Raw genomic sequence first — 19719 nt, 5'->3', positions numbered from 1 at the left:
ACCTCCCTGCCATCTCTACTTACCATCATTGTGATATTATTTAATCCCCTCTCAACCTTGTTCTCTCTTTCTCTGTTGCCCAATCCACTTTTGTTTTACACACTTAGGAGGCTGAAGGAAAGATAAGGTGGGAGAGAACAGCTAGCAGATTGAGAATAATTTTGATGAGTTGGCACTTAATTTGGTAAATTCACCAGACTTTGCCTCAGCTAATTTCATTCTGTCACATCTCTCAAGGTTGTTATTCAGTAACTAAACCCACAGAGCTCAAGGGATAAGGCAGTTGTTATCTCTGAATGAGAAACTTAACGGTCACATCAACTGATAAAACAGCATCAGCGTGACTTACACATTCCTTACCGTTGGGCAAATCTACATGGGAAATCGCATGCTTGTACTCAGAACAATCTAAGTCAGTTTTTTAAAAAGAAGTAATCCTCAGCTAAGGGACCTTGAAAAACTCTTGTCTACTATAAAGATAGCTTTGACCACAGAATAATAATACTTCAAATCTTTGGCCAAAATGTCCTCTCCCGTGGGCAGCACTTGAATGTGGAAAGTCAGGGTTTATTTTTATTTCTGATGTTTCTTTTTCTATACTTCCACGTCTGAGAAGCCTCCTTTAGGATTAACATATTTAAAAAAATTCTGATGGTGCAATGAATCAAGGTATAGTCCAATCTAGGAGTCTCCTGTAATGTTAATATGACTTTGTAAATCTCTGATTTCACTCACTATAATAGTTAGATGGTGTTCAACTAAAAATAATAGAAAATCTTATTCACAGTAGCTTAAAATAAAAGTACATTTACAAAGAAGACCCATGGTTTGCAGTCTTACGGCAGGTGCAGCAAGTAGCTTAATTATGTAATCAAAGACCTTCTCCTCCCACCCTTCCTTTTCCCCATGCTCAGCATTTTGGCTTCGGAGTTCATGACTGTCATAGCTTTACGTCCTCAGAAAACAACACACAAACCAAGAAGGGAGGGAAGGGATAAAAAGCCTCTCTCATCTCGGAGCACTCTCTTATCAGAGCCATTTTTGCACTCTACCTTGCCCAAGCTCTTCCTTGCAGTTTACTTCTCTTTGGGTATACCTGGATCACCAGCTCACTTATGGAAAAATTACTGGCCGAGAAGAATAAGATTGGCGTATTGGCTCAGAATAATCATGATCCATCCTCAGCAGCTAGGCACATTGTCTTGGGTGGGGATGGAGGATGTTGTTGCCCTAGTAAGCAAGAAGTGGGAATGGCTGTTAAATAGACAATCAACAGAGATTATCACACCATACTCTGTTGGGTGATTAGGATAGTCTTAGGCTTTACCCAAAATCTATTGATCAAGCATCTCTGGTGTTGAGGATCTTCATGTAAAACCAAAGGAGAATTGGTTTTACATGAAAATCCTCAACACCAGAGATCTTCATGTAAAACCAATTATCCTTTGGGAGGCCGAGGCAGGTGGATTACCTGAGGTCAGGAGTTTGAGACCAGCTTGACCAACATGGTGACAAGTCTTATTGATAGTCAATCAATAAAAGCATATTATCTATATGACTTTCTATATTTGCAAGTACTTAGGGTGCTAGGCAAACTCACCATTTTCCCCATGTACTGCTTACGGTACCTTTCTCGATCAAAAAGTTCTCTACAAATTATTTGTTTGCTGACTATTTTCTTTATTCTCCTAATCTTGAGTGAAGACATTCACAAAAGGGTAAACCAATAGTACCTCATAAAGAAATACATTTTGTTTGGTGCAAACATACTTAAGATTGCAACTTATTTGAAATTTTTTTTGCAAATGAGCATGCAAATTTTATATTACTCTATCACTTGCAAAACAATTCCAGTTAACAATCATCTATCTTTTTAAAGTTTAATTTTTCGGAGGGTCTTAATCTATTTTAAATATCATTTGATGCAGCCAGTATACTGAAAACTGTTTATTGGCAACTTGATTATTCCATAATTATAATGGCAGTTCAAGCAGTATGTGCCTTCTTCAGATAATGTCATTATAATTTAAAGAGAAAATTAGTAAACAACCCACAGCTGTTTTGGTATGAAATGTGCATGCGTAGTTATGAATATTCATATTCATAAATATTTTATCTTAATAAAAGATATTAATTCCATATTTTAAAAGAAACAATTGTAATGGTTATTAGAATATAAAAATACTTTTTAAGACTGTGTTTCATTTTCTCATTAAAACATTTTTTCTAAACATATTTTAATAAACTTTATAGAAGTTTTAAACTCACATCAAAATTTAGCAGAAGGAACAGAGATTTCCCATATACCTCCATACATGCAGAGCTTCTCCAATTAGCAACATTTCCCACAGAGTTGTACCTTTATTACAATTGGTGAACCGATATTGACACATTATTATCACACAAAGTCCATAGTTTACATTAGGGCTCACTTTTGGTGTTGTACATTCCATGAGTTTCAACAAACGTATGACATATATCCAGCCTCCTAATATCATATGGAGTAGCCTCACTACCATAAAAATCCTATGTGTGCCACCTGTTTACCCCTTCCTTCTGCCCATAGATTGATTTTTAAAATGCTAAAAAACCTTAATAATTGATATAATTTAATAGAAAACACCTTTACCATCAATAAAAACGTATTTTCTATATGACTTTTATACCTTTTAGAAATTTTATGTGATTTAGTATTCTTCACTTAATATGAATATATTCAATGACAAAACATTGTGTGACAAATTTTGTAATTCATTGAAAACCTCTAGAGCAGGGCTGTCAAATTAAATTTTCTGTGATAAAAGAAATGTTCTATATCTTCCCTGTTGAATACAATGTTACTAGCCACACATGTCTATTGAGAACTTGATATGTGGTTCGTGTAACCAGGGAATAGATTTCTCAATTTTATCAAGTTTTAATTAATTTAAATTTAAAGAGTCATATCTGACTTGTTCTACTACATTGGATATCACAGATTTAGAAGGAAGTATAAAGTAGGAGAAAGAATACTTCTTCTTTCATACCTCACTGAAAGCTCCGGATGCCCCTTCTCAGGATATGGAGATGTTCTTTAATAAAATGGTCTGCAAACATCAGGACAGAAAATTATCTGGAGAATTGGTGTTTTGTTGTTGTTGTTGTTGTTGTTGTTTGGAGCCTCCCTCTGTCCCCCAGACTGGAGTACAATGGCACAATCTTGGCTCACTGCAGGCTCTGCCTCTTGGGTTCTAGCGATTCCGGTTCTAGCAATTCTCCTGCCTCAGCCTCCTGAGTAGCTGGGATTACAGGTGACAGCCACCACATCCGGCTATTTTTTGTATTTTTAGTAAAGACGGGGTTTCATTATGTCAGTCTACCTGGTCTCAAACTCCTGACCTCAGCTGATCCACCTGCCTCAACCTCCCAAAGGAGATTTGGTTTTACATGAAGATCCTCAACACCAGAGATGCTTAATCAAAATATATTGATGTTCATGTAAAACCAAAGGAGAATTGGTTTAAATGAAGATCCTCAGCACCAGAATGCTTGATCAATAGACTTTGGGTAAAGCCTAAGATCATGTGATTTTGATACTGGTTCTCAGAACCACACTCTGTGAAACTCTTTTCTAGGGTGTGTCTATATACTCTTCCCTGCCTGTCCATAGGGACTATCAGCAGCAGACACTCTCACTAGAATAACGACTTTCAAACGTATTTGCCTTTTTGCTCACAATTCATAGTAAGAAACAGATTTATTGTTACCCGCACACGCACACAATATATGTGTATTATTCATAAGTATACATATATTTTTATGTGAACTCTGATCCTTTAAATTACATTTTACTTTATTTAATTTTTCAGAATCTGGTAGTGATCCAATAAAATGTGTCAGGACTCAAATCAAAAAAACGTTGTGCTGAATAGCCATAATTCAGGCCCTGAGGCTGCACACAAGACTCTAGGGCAGAGATACAGAAAGAACAAATTGAGAAAGGCTTTTTTGCTCCACCCTTCTCCCATGGCTAAGAAATGTCTGATTCAACAAATGTACCAGTGGCTCTTTTTTTCTTTTAAATGATTCAAGAATAAACCACATATTTATGATGTAACTGCCATAAAAATCAAACACAAATGTCCCATGAAAGAGTTATTTTTATAAGTAAAATAAGCTTATCTTTTTAAAGTATGATGTTGATTTTGTCCAAAAATAGATATTGTGGTGACTTTTCATGCTGAACAGTAAGTGAGTAGTTTCAAGGCACTCTCAGGGTATGTAATGTTAGTTTTTAATGTATTCTTTCATTTTTATAGACCCAGAAAAGACAAGAAGATATTTTGTTTGTTTGTTTGTTTTGTTTTTTATTTATTTATTTATTTATTTATTTATTTATTTATTTTTTAATTTATTTATTATTATTATACTTTAAGTTGTAGGGTACATGTGCATAACGTGCAGGTTTCTTACATATGTATACTTGTGCCATGTTGGTCTGCTGCACCCATCAACTCGTCATTTACATCAGGTATAACTCCCAATGCAATCCCTCCCCCCTCCCCCCTCCCCCCTCCCCATGATAGGCCCCGGTGTGTGATGTTCCCCTTCCTGAGTCCAAGTGATTTCATTGTTCATTTCCCACCTATGAGTGAGAACATGCGGTGTTTGGTTTTCTGTTCTTGTGATAGTTTGCTAAGAATGATGGTTTCCAGCTGCATCCATGTCCCTACAAAGGATGCAAACTCATCCTTTTTTATGGCTGCATAGTATTCCATGGTGTATATGTGCCACATTTTCTTAATCCAATCTGTCACTGATGGACATTTGGGTTGATTCCAAGTCTTTGCTATTGTGAATAGTGCTGCAATAAACATACGTGTGCATGTGTCTTTAGAGCAGCATAATTTATAATCCTTTGGGTATATACCCAGTAATGGGATGGCTGGGTCATATGGTACATCTAGTTCTAGATCCTTGAGGAATTGCCATACTGTTTTCCATAATGGTTGAACTAGTTTACAATCCCACCAACAGTGTAAAAGTGTTCCTGTTTCTCCACATCCCCTCCAGCACCTGTTGTTTCCTGACTTTTTAATGATCGCCATTCTAACTGGTGTGAGATGGTATCTCATTGTGGTTTTGATTTGCATTTCTCTGATGGCCAGTGATGATGAGCATTTTTTCATGTGTTTGTTGGCTGTATGAATGTCTTCTTTTGAGAAATGTCTATTCATATCCTTTGCCCACTTTTTGATGGGGTTGTTTGTTTTTTTCTTGTAAATTTGTTTGAGTTCTTTGTAGGTTCTGGATATTAGCCCTTTGTCAGATGAGTAGATTGCAAAAATTTTCTCCCATTCTGTAGGTTGCCTGTTCACTCTGATGGTAGTTTCTTTTGCTGTGCAGAAGCTCTTTAGTTTAATGAGATCCCATTTGTCAATTTTGGCTTTTGCTGCCGTTGCTTTTGGTGTTTTAGACATGAAGTCTTTGCCCATGCCTATGTCCTGAATGGTACTACCTAGGTTTTCCTCTAGGATTTTTATGGTATTAGGTCTAACATTTAAGTCTCTAATCCATCTTGAATTAATTTTCGTATAAGGAGTAAGGAAAGGATCCAGTTTCAGCTTTCTACTTATGGCTAGCCAATTTTCCCAGCACCATTTATTAAATAGGGAATCCTTTCCCCATTTCTTGTTTCTCTCAGGTTTGTCAAAGATCAGATGGCTGTAGATGTGTGGTATTATTTCTGAGGACTCTGTTCTGTTCCATTGGTCTATATCTCTGTTTTGGTACCAGTACCTTGCTGTTTTGGTTACTGTAGCCTTGTAGTATAGTTTGAAGTCAGGTAGCGTGATGCCTCCAGCTTTGTTCTTTTGACTTAGGATTGTCTTGGAGATGCGGGCTCTTTTTTGGTTCCATATGAACTTTAAAGCAGTTTTTTCCAATTCTGTGAAGAAACTCATTGGTAGCTTGATGGGGATGGCATTGAATCTATAAATTACCTTGGGCAGTATGGCCATTTTCACGATATTGATTCTTCCTATCCATGAGCATGGTATGTTCTTCCATTTGTTTGTGTCCTCTTTTATTTCACAGAGCAGTGGTTTGTAGTTCTCCTTGAAGAGGTCCTTTACATCCCTTGTAAGTTGGATTCCTAGGTATTTTATTCTCTTTGAAGCAATTGTGAATGGAAGTTCATTCATGATTTGGCTCTGTGTTTGTCTGTTATTGGTGTATAAGAATGCTTGTGATTTTTGTACATTAATTTTGTATCCTGAGACTTTGCTGAAGTTGCTTATCAGCTTAAGGAGATTTTGGGCTGAGACAATGGGGTTTTCTAAATATACAATCATGTCATCTGCAAACAGGGACAATTTGACTTCTTCTTTTCCTAACTGAATACCCTTGATTTCTTTCTCTTGCCTGATTGCCCTAGCCAGAACTTCCAACACTATGTTGAATAGGAGTGGTGAGAGAGGGCATCCCTGTCTTGTGCCAGTTTTCAAAGGGAATTTTTCCAGTTTTTGCCCATTCAGTATGATATTGGCTGTGGGTTTGTCATAAATAGCTCTTATTATTTTGAGGTACGTTCCATCAATACCGAATTTATTGAGCGTTTTTAGCATGAAGGGCTGTTGAATTTTGTCAAAAGCCTTTTCTGCATCTATTGAGATAATCATGTGGTTCTTGTCTTTGGTTCTGTTTATATGCTGGATTATGTTTATTGATTTGCGAATGTTGAACCAGCCTTGCATCCCAGGGATGAAGCCCACTTGATTATGGTGGATAAGCTTTTTGATGTGTTGTTGAATCCGGTTTGCCAGTATTTTATTGAGGATTTTTGCATCGATGTTCATCAGGGATATTGGTCTAAAATTCTCTTTTTTTGTTGTGTCTCTGCCAGGCTTTGGTATCAGGATGATGTTGGCCTCATAAAATGAGTTAGGGAGGATTCCCTCTTTTTCTATTGATTGGAATAGTTTCAGAAGGAATGGTACCAACTCCTCCTTATACCTCTGGTAGAATTCAGCTGTGAATCCATCTGGTCCTGGACTGTTTTTGGTTGGTAGGCTATTAATTATTGCCTCAATTTCAGAGCCTACTATTGGTCTATTCAGGGATTCAACTTCTTCCTGGTTTAGTCTTGGAAGAGTGTAAGTGTCCAGGAAATTATCCATTTCTTCTAGGTTTTCCAGTTTATTTGCGTAGAGGTGTTTATAGTATTCTCTGATGGTAGTTTGTATTTCTGTGGGGTCGGTGGTGATATCTCCTTTATCATTTTTAATTGCGTCGATTTGATTCTTCTCTCTTTTCTTCTTTATTAGTCTTGCTAGTGGTCTGTCAATTTTGTTGATCTTTTCAAAAAACCAACTCCTGGATTCATTGATTTTTTGGAGGGTTTTTTGTGTCTCTATCTCCTTCAGTTCTGCTCTGATCTTAGTTATTTCTTGCCTTCTGCTAGCTTTCGAATGTGTTTGCTCTTGCTTCTCTAGTTCTTTTAATTGCGATGTTAGAGTGTCAATTTTAGATCTTTCCTGCTTTCTCTTGTGGGCATTCAGTGCTATAAATTTCCCTCTACACACTGCTTTAAATGTGTCCCAGAGATTCTGGTATGTTGTATCTTTGTTCTCATTGGTTTCAAAGAACATCTTTATTTCTGCCTTCATTTCGTTATGTACCCAGTAGTCATTCAGGAGCAGGTTGTTCAGTTTCCATGTAGTTGAGCGGTTTTGATTGAGTTGCTTAGTCCTGAGTTCTAGTTTGATTGCACTGTGGTCTGAGAGACAGTTTGTTATAATTTCTGTTCTTGTACATTTGCTGAGGAGTGCTTTACTTCCAATTATATGGTCAATTTTGGAGTAAGTACGATGTGGTGCTGAGAAGAATGTATATTCTGTTGATTTGGGGTGGAGAGTTCTATAGATGTCTATTAGGTCTGCTTGCTGCAGAGATGAGTTCAATTCCTGGATATCCTTGTTAACTTTCTGTCTTGTTGATCTGTCTAATGTTGACAGTGGAGTGTTGAAGTCTCCCATTATTATTGTATGGGAGTCTAAGTCTCTTTGTAAGTCTCTAAGGACTTGCTTTATGAATCTGGGTGCTGCTGTATTGGGTGCATATATATTTAGGATAGTTAGCTCTTCCTGTTGAATTGATCCCTTTACCATTATGTAATGGCCTTCTTTGTCTCTTTTGATCTTTGGTGGTTTAAAGTCTGTTTTATCAGAGACTAGTATTGCAACCCCTGCTTTTTTTTGTTCTCCATTTGCTTGGTAAATCTTCCTCCATCCCTTTATTTTGAGCCTATGTATGTCTCTGCGTGTGAGATGGGTCTCCTGAATACAGCAGACTGATGGGTCTTGACTCTTTATCCAGTTTGCCAGTCTGTGTCTTTTCATTGGAGCATTTAGTCCATTTACATTTAAGGTTAAGATTGTTATGTGTGAACTTGATCCTGCCATTATGATATTAACTGGTTATTTTGCTCGTTAGTTGATGCAGTTTCTTCCTAGCCTCGATGGTCTTTACATTTTGGCATGTTTTTGCAATGGCTGGTACCGGTTGTTCCTTTCCATGTTGAGTGCTTCCTTCAGGGTCTCTTGTAAGGCAGGCCTGGTGGTGACAAAATCTCTAAGCATTTGCTTATCTGTAAAGGATTTTATTTCTCCTTCACTTATGAAACTTAGTTTGGCTGGATATGAAATTCTGGGTTTAAAATTCTGTTCTTTAAGAATGTTGAATATTGGCCCCCACTCTCTTCTGGCTTGGAGAGTTTCTGCCGAGAGATCTGCTGTGAGTCTGATGGGCTTCCCTTTGTGGGTAACCCGACCTTTCTCTCTGGCTGCCCTTAAGATTTTTTCCTTCATTTCAACTTTGGTGAATCTGGCAATTATGTGTCTTGGAGTTGCTCTTCTCGAGGAGTATCTTTGTGGTGTTCTCTGTATTTCCTGGATTTGAATGTTGGCCTGCCCTACTAGGTTGAGGAAGTTCTCCTGGATGATATCCTGAAGAGTATTTTCCAACTTGGTTCCATTTTCCCCCTCACTTTCAGGCACCCCAATCAGACGTAGATTTGGTCTTTTTACATAATCCCATACTTCTTGCAGGCTTTGTTCATTTCTTTTTCTTCTTTTTTCTTTTGGTTTCTCTTCTCGCTTCATTTCATTCATTTGATCCTCAATCGCTGATACTCTTTCTTCCAGTTGATCGAGTCGGTTACTGAAGCTTGTGCATTTGTCACGTATTTCTCGTGTCATGGTTTTCATCTCTTTCATTTCGTTTATGACCTTCTCTGCATTAATTAGTCTAGCCGTCAATTCTTCCACTTTTTTTTCAAGATTTTTAGTTTCTTTGCGCTGGGTACGTAATTCCTCCTTTAGCTCTGAGAAATTTGATGGACTGAAGCCTTCTTCTCTCATCTCGTCAAAGTCATTCTCCGTCCAGCTTTGATCCGTTGCTGGCGATGAGCTGCGCTCCTTTGCCGGGGGAGATGTGCTCTTATTTTTTGAATTTCCAGCTTTTCTGCCCTGCTTTTTCCCCATCTTTGTGGTTTTATCTGCCTTGGTCTTTGATGATGGTGATGTACTGATGGGGTTTTGGTGTAGGTGTCCTTCCTGTTTGATAGTTTTCCTTCTAACAGTCAGGACCCTCAGCTGTAGGTCTGTTGGAGATTGCTTGAGGTCCACTCCAGACCCTGTTTGCCTGGGTATCAGCAGCAGAGGCTGCAGAAGATAGAATATTTCTGAACAGCGAGTGTACCTGTCTGATTCTTGCTTTGGAAGCTTCCTCTCAGGGGTGTACTCCACCCTGTGAGGTGTGGGGTGTCAGACTGCCCCTAGTGGGGGATGTCTCCCAGTTAGGCTACTCAGGGGTCAGGGACCCACTTGAGCAGGCAGTCTGTCCCTTCTCAGATCTCAACCTCCGTGTTGGGAGATCCACTGCTCTCTTCAAAGCTGTCAGACAGAGTCGTTTGCGTCTGCAGAGGTTTCTGCTGCTTTTTGTTGTTGTTGTTGTGTAGCTGTGCCCTGTCCCCAGAGGTGGAGTCTACAGAGACAGGCAGGTTTCCTTGAGCTGCTGTGAGCTCCACCCAGTTGGAGCTTCCCAGCAGCTTTGTTTACCTACTTAAGCCTCAGCAATGGCGGGCGCCCCTCCCCCAGCCTCGCTGCTGCCTTGCCGGTAGATCACAGACTGCTGTGCTAGCAATGAGGGAGGCTCCGTGGGTGTGGGACCCTCCCGGCCAGGTGTGGGATATGATCTTCTGGTGTGCCTGTTTGCTTAAAGCGCAATATTGGGGTGGGAGTTACCCGATTTTCCAGGTGTTGTGTGTCTCAGTTCCCCTGGCTAGGAAAAGGGATTCCCTTCCCCCTTGCGCTTCCCAGGTGAGGCGATGCCTCGCCCTGCTTCAGCTCTCGCTGGTCGGGCTGCAGCAGCTGACCAGCACCGATCGTCCGGCACTCCCCAGTGAGATGAACCCAGTACCTCAGTTGAAAATGCAGAAATCACCGGTCTTCTGTGTCGCTCGCGCTGGGAGTTGGAGACTGGAGCTGTTCCTATTCGGCCATCTTGCTCCGCCCCCCGACAAGAAGATATTGAGAGCACACATATAGTCTATACATCTGTTCTTTGTATGAACCTAAATACTTATTACAGACCCTTTTGCCAAATAATACAGTAATATATGTGCTTGTTTAAAAATAACCTGGAAGAGATTTCCATTTACAGCAATCTTAGTCTATTTTTTTTTCTTTTTTTTCTCCTGTTGGAATGGATCTTAATTTTATCCATGTGGGTTACAAATCTGAAGCAATTAAAATTAATGATTGTGTGGAGTAATAGCACAAGAGGCTATTTAATCCCTGGGGGATAAATGTTCTTCATTATCATTTATTATCCTCCTGTTTCTTGTTAAAATATGTAAATAAATAGAAGAGGGACAGCTTACAGGCATTTTCATTATTTTTTGATGTCATTGGGACACAGTTTAATACTGTCATTATGAATGGCATAGACACACTTGGAATTCTGTATTCAGGGATACAGCAGCTTCATAGAAATGTCTTAAATGTGTTGTGGAAGCATGTAAACCATCTTAAAGATCAATGCCTCATGGGTTTATTTGTATGTGGCCAAAGCAAATCACCAATGTAGTTGTTCATGTTGCCATTTGCAGTTGGTAAAAGACATGCCATGTGTCCACTAAATGGTGCATTTTGCACTAGCTGTATTTGTGGCACAATGTCAGGTTGAATTTGGAGATATGATTCACTCTCTTTGTTCCAGAGCAGATACAAATTATCATAGCATGAAGTAAATAGAGCTACTAGTGTGTAGGTCAGATGTTAAGAATGATGTGTGTTTTTCTTTGTGTCCCTAACAATGCTATGGTAACTTTTGGTCAGTAGATGGAGTTGCAGGTCCCAGACATGTTTATTTTCTTTTGGATACTTTGGCCTTATTCAAAACAGAATATAGATAGAAAGAAAGATAGATAGATAGATAGATAGATAGATAGATAGATAGATAATAGATAGATAGATAGATAGATGTATAGTTCAGGAGCCAACTAACAGTACTTCAGTTTTTCCATTCATTAATTTAATAATGAAGTACATATATAAAGTATATATATAAATGGTATATATATATAGTATTGTATATATATAATATTTTCCTTTACCCTGCACAAAAACAAAATGTATACATCCATGCATTTTGGTGTGTATCTGTGTGTGTATATATACTATATATATACTATATATACTATAATATATATACTATATATATTATATATATACACACACACACTCACATACACATATACATATGTGTGTATGTGTATATATAGTAACTAGGAACCCAATTTAAGGCAAATTCTTTGTCGTCTCATATTATCGCAAGTAAATATTCCAGATCAATCAATATAAGTAGATTGCCAAAAGGATTTTGAATGTTTAACTTTTATGGAAAACTAACCTAAATTTGAAAAATATGAAGTTTAATGTTTCACTTAAAAATTGTGAAATACACAGAGAATGTATTGGTAGATAATTCTTTTGTTTGTTTGTTTGTTGTTGAGACAGGATCTCACTCTGTCACCCAGGTTGGAGTGCAGTGGCATGATCACAGCTCACTGCAGCCTTGACCTCCCAGGCTCAAGTGATCCTACTGCCTCTGCCTCCTGAATAGCTGAGACTGCAAGAGTGCACCACCACGCCTGGCTAATTTTTGTATTTTGGGGGGTTCTGCCATGTTGCCCAGGCTGGTCTCAAACTCCTCAGCTCAGGCTATCTGCCTGCCTCGGCTTCTCAAAGTGCTGGGATAACAGGCGTGAGCCACTGTGCCCAGCATGTATTGGTAGATAATTCTCAGTGAGATTTTCTTTTGTATGAAAATTTTTAATTTAACCTTGAAAAAGCAAAAAAAAAAAAAAAAAAAAAAAAAAAAGAGAGAGAGAGAGCAAAAGAGAGCCTAATTAGTAATGCATTAGCTCTATTTTAAAACCTATTAAAATTTAGTTCTTTATCTTACATCTGATGGCAAAATTTTAAGCTCATGCGTGATTCATGTCTCTCTTACTTTGAAACATTTTGTTTAGCAAAGATCCAGGCAAAATTAGGTGACAGCATTAATCTTTTATTTCTCTCTACTAGCGTCTAATTTTTTGGCTTTAGGTTAGATTTGGGCACATGTGCTTTGCCTGAAGGCTACTGATATTTTTGTTTTTAAAATTCTGAACCGTTTTTGGAACACCATGAGCATTTTACAAATGTCAAATAATTACAGTACTACCAAGCATAAGGGAAGACCAACACCAACAGCTTTCCAGAAGAAATGTTTGAAACTTTACCTTTGCAAAGAGGACACGTAAGGAGAAGGATGAAAGTTAATAGAGTTAGGCACCAAACCCTCAAAAACTAGTATATATCTATAAAATGGTTGTCAGTATAAGTTTCTGTTTATATTTGTCTCCCATTATTTACACACCTAATTTTGTGGATTTTCTTGGACCAAAGAATTCATTTCATTTTTCCTGCCGCTAGTTTCTTAAAAATTATCCAGCCTGCTAGCCCGAGGTTTGCAATGTTTGCTTGCATATGAGAGAAATAAACTAAAGCTGGTTAAGCCAAGAAACATTTTATCCAAAGGTTATTCACGTGTCTTGAAACCTAAGAGCCAGAATTCAGTTGTTCCAAAGGAAGAAACTAGAGTCAGGGGCCTCAAGCCTAGTGAACTCTTTGCCATCTCTGCTCCCTGCTTCTCTCTGTCCACCGGCCTCATTCTCCTCTCTGTAGACTGGCTTTCTTTCCTTCACACAGACATAAAAGAAAACATGGCCACTCCTCAGTTCTTGAGTTATATGTTGTAAATACAGCTGCATAAAGGGGGAGTACAATGAATCTTTATGAATCCTAATCCCAAAATTTTAAAAAGGAGACTGAGCTGAAATAGGTCAAGTGCTCTTCCTAGTTCAATCAAATATGTCAAGATGGTATCCCACTGTACAAAATGGCTGCAGAAACCTTTCTGCCCTGAGTGAAGAGGGAAATAGGGAAAGAGTATTGTGAATTGATCAGTCACTCCAAAATGCCCCAATTAGTGTTAGACTATTTTTGATGTTTTTCTTTTTCTTTCTTTCTTTCCTTTTATTTTTATTATTATTTTTTTAGAGACAGGGTCTCACTCTATTGCCCAGGCTGGAGTACAGTGGCTCCATCTTGACTTACTATAGTCTTGAACTCCTGGGCTCAAGTGATCCTCTTGCCTCAGTTTCCCAAGTAGCTGGGACTCCAGGTGCACACCACCATACTCGGCTAATTTTTAAATTTTTTGTAGAGACAGTGTCTCACTATGTTGCCTAGGCTACTCTCAAACTCCTGGCTTTCAGCTATACTTCTGCCTCTTCCTCCGAAAGTGCTGGGATTGCAGGTGTGAGCCACTGCACCTAGCCCTCGTGTTTTGTTTTTAACCACAACAATCACTTTAATTTGTTTTAAAATATCAACAAATATTTACTGAAAGCTCACAAAGAGCAGAGTATCAGTCTAAGCATTAATGTATTTCTTCGTTGACGTTTTTCAAATTTAAAAGTAAGCTTCAAAATTATGAATGGTGCCAGATAGAAAACTCTTAATTCCTGCTTCTATTCCGTGGTGGTAACTCAGCATCTATAATTTACATAATAGTTTCTTGTTAGTCCACATGTTTAAAATTACTTCTATTTTAAGATCCTTGCTGTATATATAGTGCAAGGACATGCTGTTTTCCTGAATCAGTGCTTCCCAAACTGTCTGGTGCCTCAGATTCACCTGGAGAATTTGTTAAAGCACAGATTGCTGACTCACACCCAGAGTTTCTGAACCAGTTAGTCTGGAGTGGAGCCCCAATAATGCACCTTTACCAGTAAGTTACCATTTGTAACTTAGTGGTAGAGAATGTTAGAGAATGTTAGTCCTGGACCACAATTTGAGATATAATTGCCTTAAATAAAATTAAGTTCAACTTCTCCAAAGCTGGCCAGTGAAATAAGGCTTTCCAGGTTAAAGTCTTAGTTCTCACCACTGCCCTCCGGAAGTTGATCTTCCCTGGAGAGACTGTTTTACACACTAACACCAACTCTCTCCACAACACTGGCCTCACCAGGTACACTTGAACATTTCAAATCAATTCATAATTTTTACCTTCGTTCCTAGAACTACGATTTGGACTACTTCAGACTGTGTAACCAAGGGATCACTCTGAATCAAGGGAAAATTATAAAGAAGAAAATATGCAACAAAGTAATCTGAATTGCAAACTTAGTGTTATGTTTTATTTTCTGGCAGGGGAGGTGGTTGGGGACCACTGTAAGAGATGACTTCTTTGAGTCAGTGAGACGTGACTATCAATGAGACTTTATGTGGAGGACACCAGGAATTTCCTTGGCAAAACCACTTTAACAGGGCATAATAGAAGTCCCACATCTATACAAGACAATGTCTTTTAAATAGTGATTTGTGACATATTAGTGAGTGAGTAAATAAATTTAGTGGGTTATGTCTATTTTTTAAATATTGAATAGAATGGAAAATAGCAGAATAAATCTTATACTTAGGTCAATTATTATAGTGTGAAACATGTTGTACAATATGGGTTGTGGTCATAAAAATTTACAGCAAACTACATTCAATAACTTTTTGAAGTGGATGAGATAACAATTATTAATTATTTTTAAAACATAATTAATCTTGGAATGGGACCTCAGTACACTTTTGTGCAAAATGATGATGATGGAGGAACAATATTCCCACCATACCCATTCTACAGCCAGGCTATAGATAATTTGTCAAACAGAGGAGGCACCAGACATCTATATTAATTGATCCATATTAATTGATTAGGATTCTGCATCTTTCAAATATTTCAAAACTCATTGCATTTTTGAGCTGGATGGAACATCCAGAATCATTTTTTATGGTTACTTTTAAAATACATTTACAGAATTCTAAGAGTTTTATTGAGATTTCCAGGGCTCATAGTCCCTAGTCCTGTTTGAATTAAAGTTCTTTATCAAATTGATTCTAAGTCTTGTTGATGGTATTTACTGAGCTCTGACTATGTTCCTGGCAATATTCATAATCATCCTGTAAGGATGATAGTATTATCACCCCATTTTTCAGTTGAGGAAACAAAGGCATAGTGAGTTTAAGTAAATGGCTAAGGTTCCAGATTGTGTTCTAACCATTATACTCTAATTCTCATAGCAAAACCACCACAGAGTTCAAAACACACCCACTTAAGAAATATCCTTATTTATTCTAGCCACTTAATTATAAAGGTTTTTATAGCTTACTGAAGTAAAATACTAGAACCAGACTCCATAGATGTAGTAGATTTAGGGCTAGAATTGCGATCCCTCAGTTTGTTTAATATTATTCCCATTCAACAAGCGTTTGACCAAGATCTTGCCCATTGTCAGTACACTGGGTAACATCAATACAAGTTTCTCTATGGACTGAGCAATACTTGAGATTAGCCAAGGAGTTGTCTATGGCTAACCTTCACAATCTACAAAACCTCCTGACAGGCACTCTTGTTCTTACTGTTTCATGAAGGAGAAAAGTAAATCCCAACAAGGATGCATAGCTCTTCCTGTGTTACCTGTTAGGGTCACAGGCAGCCTTTCCATCCTAGACAACCTGCTTTCAAAGCAGTTATTCTGTTCACCTCATCCATTGCTATTTCGTTGGCCAGGTCCCCCATTGCCACATTACTTTTTCCATTTTCTTTGAGTGTTTAAGTAGAGGAGGTACTTCGTAATGCTCTGATTCCCTTCAGCATGTGGCTCAAATAAATTAAGAAGAAACAATAAAATGTAACTTCAATGTGAGGCTTCACTTGATTATGTGTATCAAATAAAAAACATCACTTTTATTAAAGCCCAAATTATGATATTTTCATCCTTCCTTGCCCACTAAGAATTTAATTGCCTAGAATTCAGTTGTTTCAGAGTCTTCAAAACATTGCCAAGTGTTAAGAATTAAGTCTGCTTACACTGTTTTCTTCTCATGAGGCAATAAAACGTATAAGACTTTATTCTTATAAGTCTACTTGCACTGTTTTATTCTCATGAGAGAGTCACTCTGTTCTATGACTGCTCCTTTCAGGATACCAGTGGTCATGCTGATTCCAATTCTCTCAAAGCTATCAACCCCTGAAATATTGGTGCGATTCTGAGCTCTGCACGTTATTCACTTACATGCACCCTCCAACTTCATGCTGAATGCCATCACTTGGGTCTGAAAGTGTTATTACCCATTATAGTCTAATAAACATCCTTTTCAAATAGTTCCTTCACCTGTTGATCTTCAGCTTCTAATCTCTTAGCCGTAGTTGCACACATCAACAAAGGAAACACACTTACTTCTATAAGGATCAGCAATAATCTTCAGGCGTAGAGCATGTTTTCTCCAACTTAGAAACTTCTCTCTATGGGAGTTAGTATCTCTAGAAGGACAGTGAAACTCTAGATGCTCCATAAAATAACCTCTTTGTTACCTGACAGAACAGATGAGCTCCTTAGAGCTATAATTGAATAAAAGTCTCATCCATTTCCAAAGAAGATGACTGCTTATATTCTCATAATAAAAGGTCTTCTTGGTGGTTTTCCTGGAACACAAGAACAATTTGCCCCAAAATGATTTCAAGGAGTTTTCAAGAAAGCTTTGAGATGATATATTTTTTTTTTTCCAACTTTACTCAGCAAGGCTTTAAAAATTCTAGGACTGAATTTCATCTGAAGTACTTGGTCATAAATAACATTAGAGGAGTTCTAGGAGATGATTTGACCTTTGATACCTCTAAATATATGTTGTAAAAAACCAGAAATATAATTTCAACTGTACATCTTATAATAATGGGAAAATTGCTGAGACTTAGATGATACAAGTAAGGGAAGTTTCATAGAATATGTTTGGAAAAAAATACTGACCTTTATTCTCCAAACACCACTTCATTTTTAACAAAATCCTAATAACATTTTGGGAAGCTACCTCTTCATTTGCCTGCAGGACCAATTTGTAAGACAAAGACATCAATTTCCTTTCTAGTTATACCTCATTTTGCCCAGAGCTGGTATTACCCAGCATGACCACTATTTTATTCCTGAAAGTAGCTTCAATTGACCTTTCAATTGAAAGATTCCAAAGACCTGAATCCACCCTTAAAGAGTGAAAACATGTTACTAATAAGTAAACTCTGCAAAACATTTCAAAGTACAACAGCATTTCCAAAAGAAGAGTAAAAATTTGCCTTAAACAATGTCGTAACTGCCTGAATTTCTAGAGTCATTAATTTGAAGAAATAACAAACAGATTTTTTTTTCTGATATAACTAGATCTTGCAAGCCTATCAAAGCAGAGAATCATAATAAGGGGTTACATGGTGGATATCTTAAACATTTTATTATTTCGAAACATGTAAGTACATATTATTGTACCAATCTTTGATTCAGGACTGAGTATTTTCATCTGTGATTTGGTCCACTGATGATGGTTCCTCTCATTGTTTCTCATCTATAATACCGTGACTGCACATTTCCAGATTCTGTTTTTTTAGAGTAAAACCTTAAAGAAAATTTATCATCAAGAATTTCTACTTATATTCTTTGCACCTTCACATCCAATTTGCAGCAACTTGAATTTTTGCAAAACATTTAACTTAGTTTTCATAACAACTGCTCTATTCACATTCATTTTCATCTTTGTAAGAAATAATTAATTTATATATGTAACAAATTCAACTGGCATAAACAATGTCAGAAATAGTTTTGGCAAACAGACAACTCCAGATGTGGAGGCAAAGATGAGTTGATGAATCCGAGCGAATCCTACCTCCTTTTGGATTCTGTTGGTATTGAAAAGCAGTCAGTAGGTTTTACAGAGTAACAGAGAGCCATAGTTAATCCAGGCAGTTGAGTAAATCAAGGTTAGTTAATAAAATTTTAGTATATTAATTAAGAAATTATCTTTACATCTTGTATAATGTGAAATGTATAAAGCACCAAATGTGAAAGTCACACAATGAGGGCAAGAAGGCAAAGGAAAGATCCCTTTGTTGGAGGATAGTAAAGATGAATTCATGAGGTTAGTTGAACTTAAATAATGGATAGATTTAAATATATACATGAGATGAAGAGAGAAAAGGTAAGACTTGACCTGTTCATTGTGGCAACATGTCCATATCCAAACATGTGTCAGATCAGCAGTGCGCCAGAATTAAATTCTGCTGAGTGGACAGATGGGTGGACACTGGTCTTCTCCTGACTTTTTCTGAACCCCAGGATATCCTGGGAGTTCAGTCAAGGACTCCACGTGTATTGTCTATGGTGTAATACTCCAGATGAATGCACACTACCTGCTCCCCACCCACCTCCACGGACAATTCAATTATACTTTGCGTGTTGGGCTCAGACGAAAGATTGAATTGTACAGAGAATGCATCAGCAAAAGACTTTTGAAAAAACACTCTACAAAATTTTTCAGGGAAGAGAAAGGGAAGAACAGATGAGAGCAAAATTGAAATGGGCTTTTGAATTGCCAAGCTAACATTTTCTGGTTTAATTTTAAAGGTCTGAGGTGACCAGAAAAATGTTGGACTGGCAAGACAGACTGAACACTGAGAGGATCAGTGAGAGGGAGGTTAAATGATGACTCAGTACTAGAGTTAGAAACAGACTTTTTTCTTTGAAAAAAAAATCAGAAAATTGGGAATAGAAGTAAGTTTTGGATAAGAAACATAAACTCACCTTTAGATCCATTTAATTTGATCAATATTAATTCAACAGCTACTCTGTGTCAAGAATTGAAGTTAAGTCATTATGTGATAAACTTCCAGAATGCTTGTAGTCTTGAGAAGAGATCAGTAACGAAAAGTCTACAATGAAAAACGTATTGTAGGGGTTAAGAGGGTAGTCCTCTAAGACAAAAGCAGATGGATGTTGGTCTATATTCTACACCTGTGCATCTCTGACCTTGTTTCCTTATCAATAGTGTGTATATGTACCTCATTACTATACTTTGAGGATTAAATAAAACAGATAATCCGTGTACAACAGTTAGCTGAGTACCTGGCATATGGAAAGCATTGGTTAATATGGCGATGGTGGTGGTGACAAGGAAATGGGATGATGATGATGATGATGTACAGCAGTGGTCCTCAATGTGATTTTGCTTGTTAGGGGACATTTGCCAATTTCTGGAGACA

General features: G+C 37.6%; 1 protein-coding gene and 1 long non-coding RNA gene across 16 annotated transcripts in view; one reads left to right on the top strand and one right to left on the bottom strand.

The window, feature by feature from the left end:
- Positions 1–110, bottom strand: part of LOC108584634 — a 31689-nt gene extending 31579 nt beyond the window's left edge. Inside the window, exon 1 of the long non-coding RNA XR_001899948.3 lies at positions 24–110. This is a non-coding gene — a long non-coding RNA (uncharacterized LOC108584634). The remainder of the gene's footprint in view (positions 1–23) is intronic.
- Positions 1–19719, top strand: part of NLGN1 (neuroligin 1) — a 901503-nt gene that overhangs the window by 588892 nt on the left and 292892 nt on the right. The window lies entirely within an intron of this gene.

Source organism: Papio anubis, chromosome 2 (assembly GCF_008728515.1).
Source record: "Papio anubis isolate 15944 chromosome 2, Panubis1.0, whole genome shotgun sequence".
In the NCBI taxonomy this organism is placed as follows: Eukaryota; Metazoa; Chordata; class Mammalia; order Primates; family Cercopithecidae; genus Papio; species Papio anubis.
The sequence above is the reverse complement of the archived record's forward strand: the minus strand, read 5'-3'. Positions and strand labels throughout refer to the sequence as shown.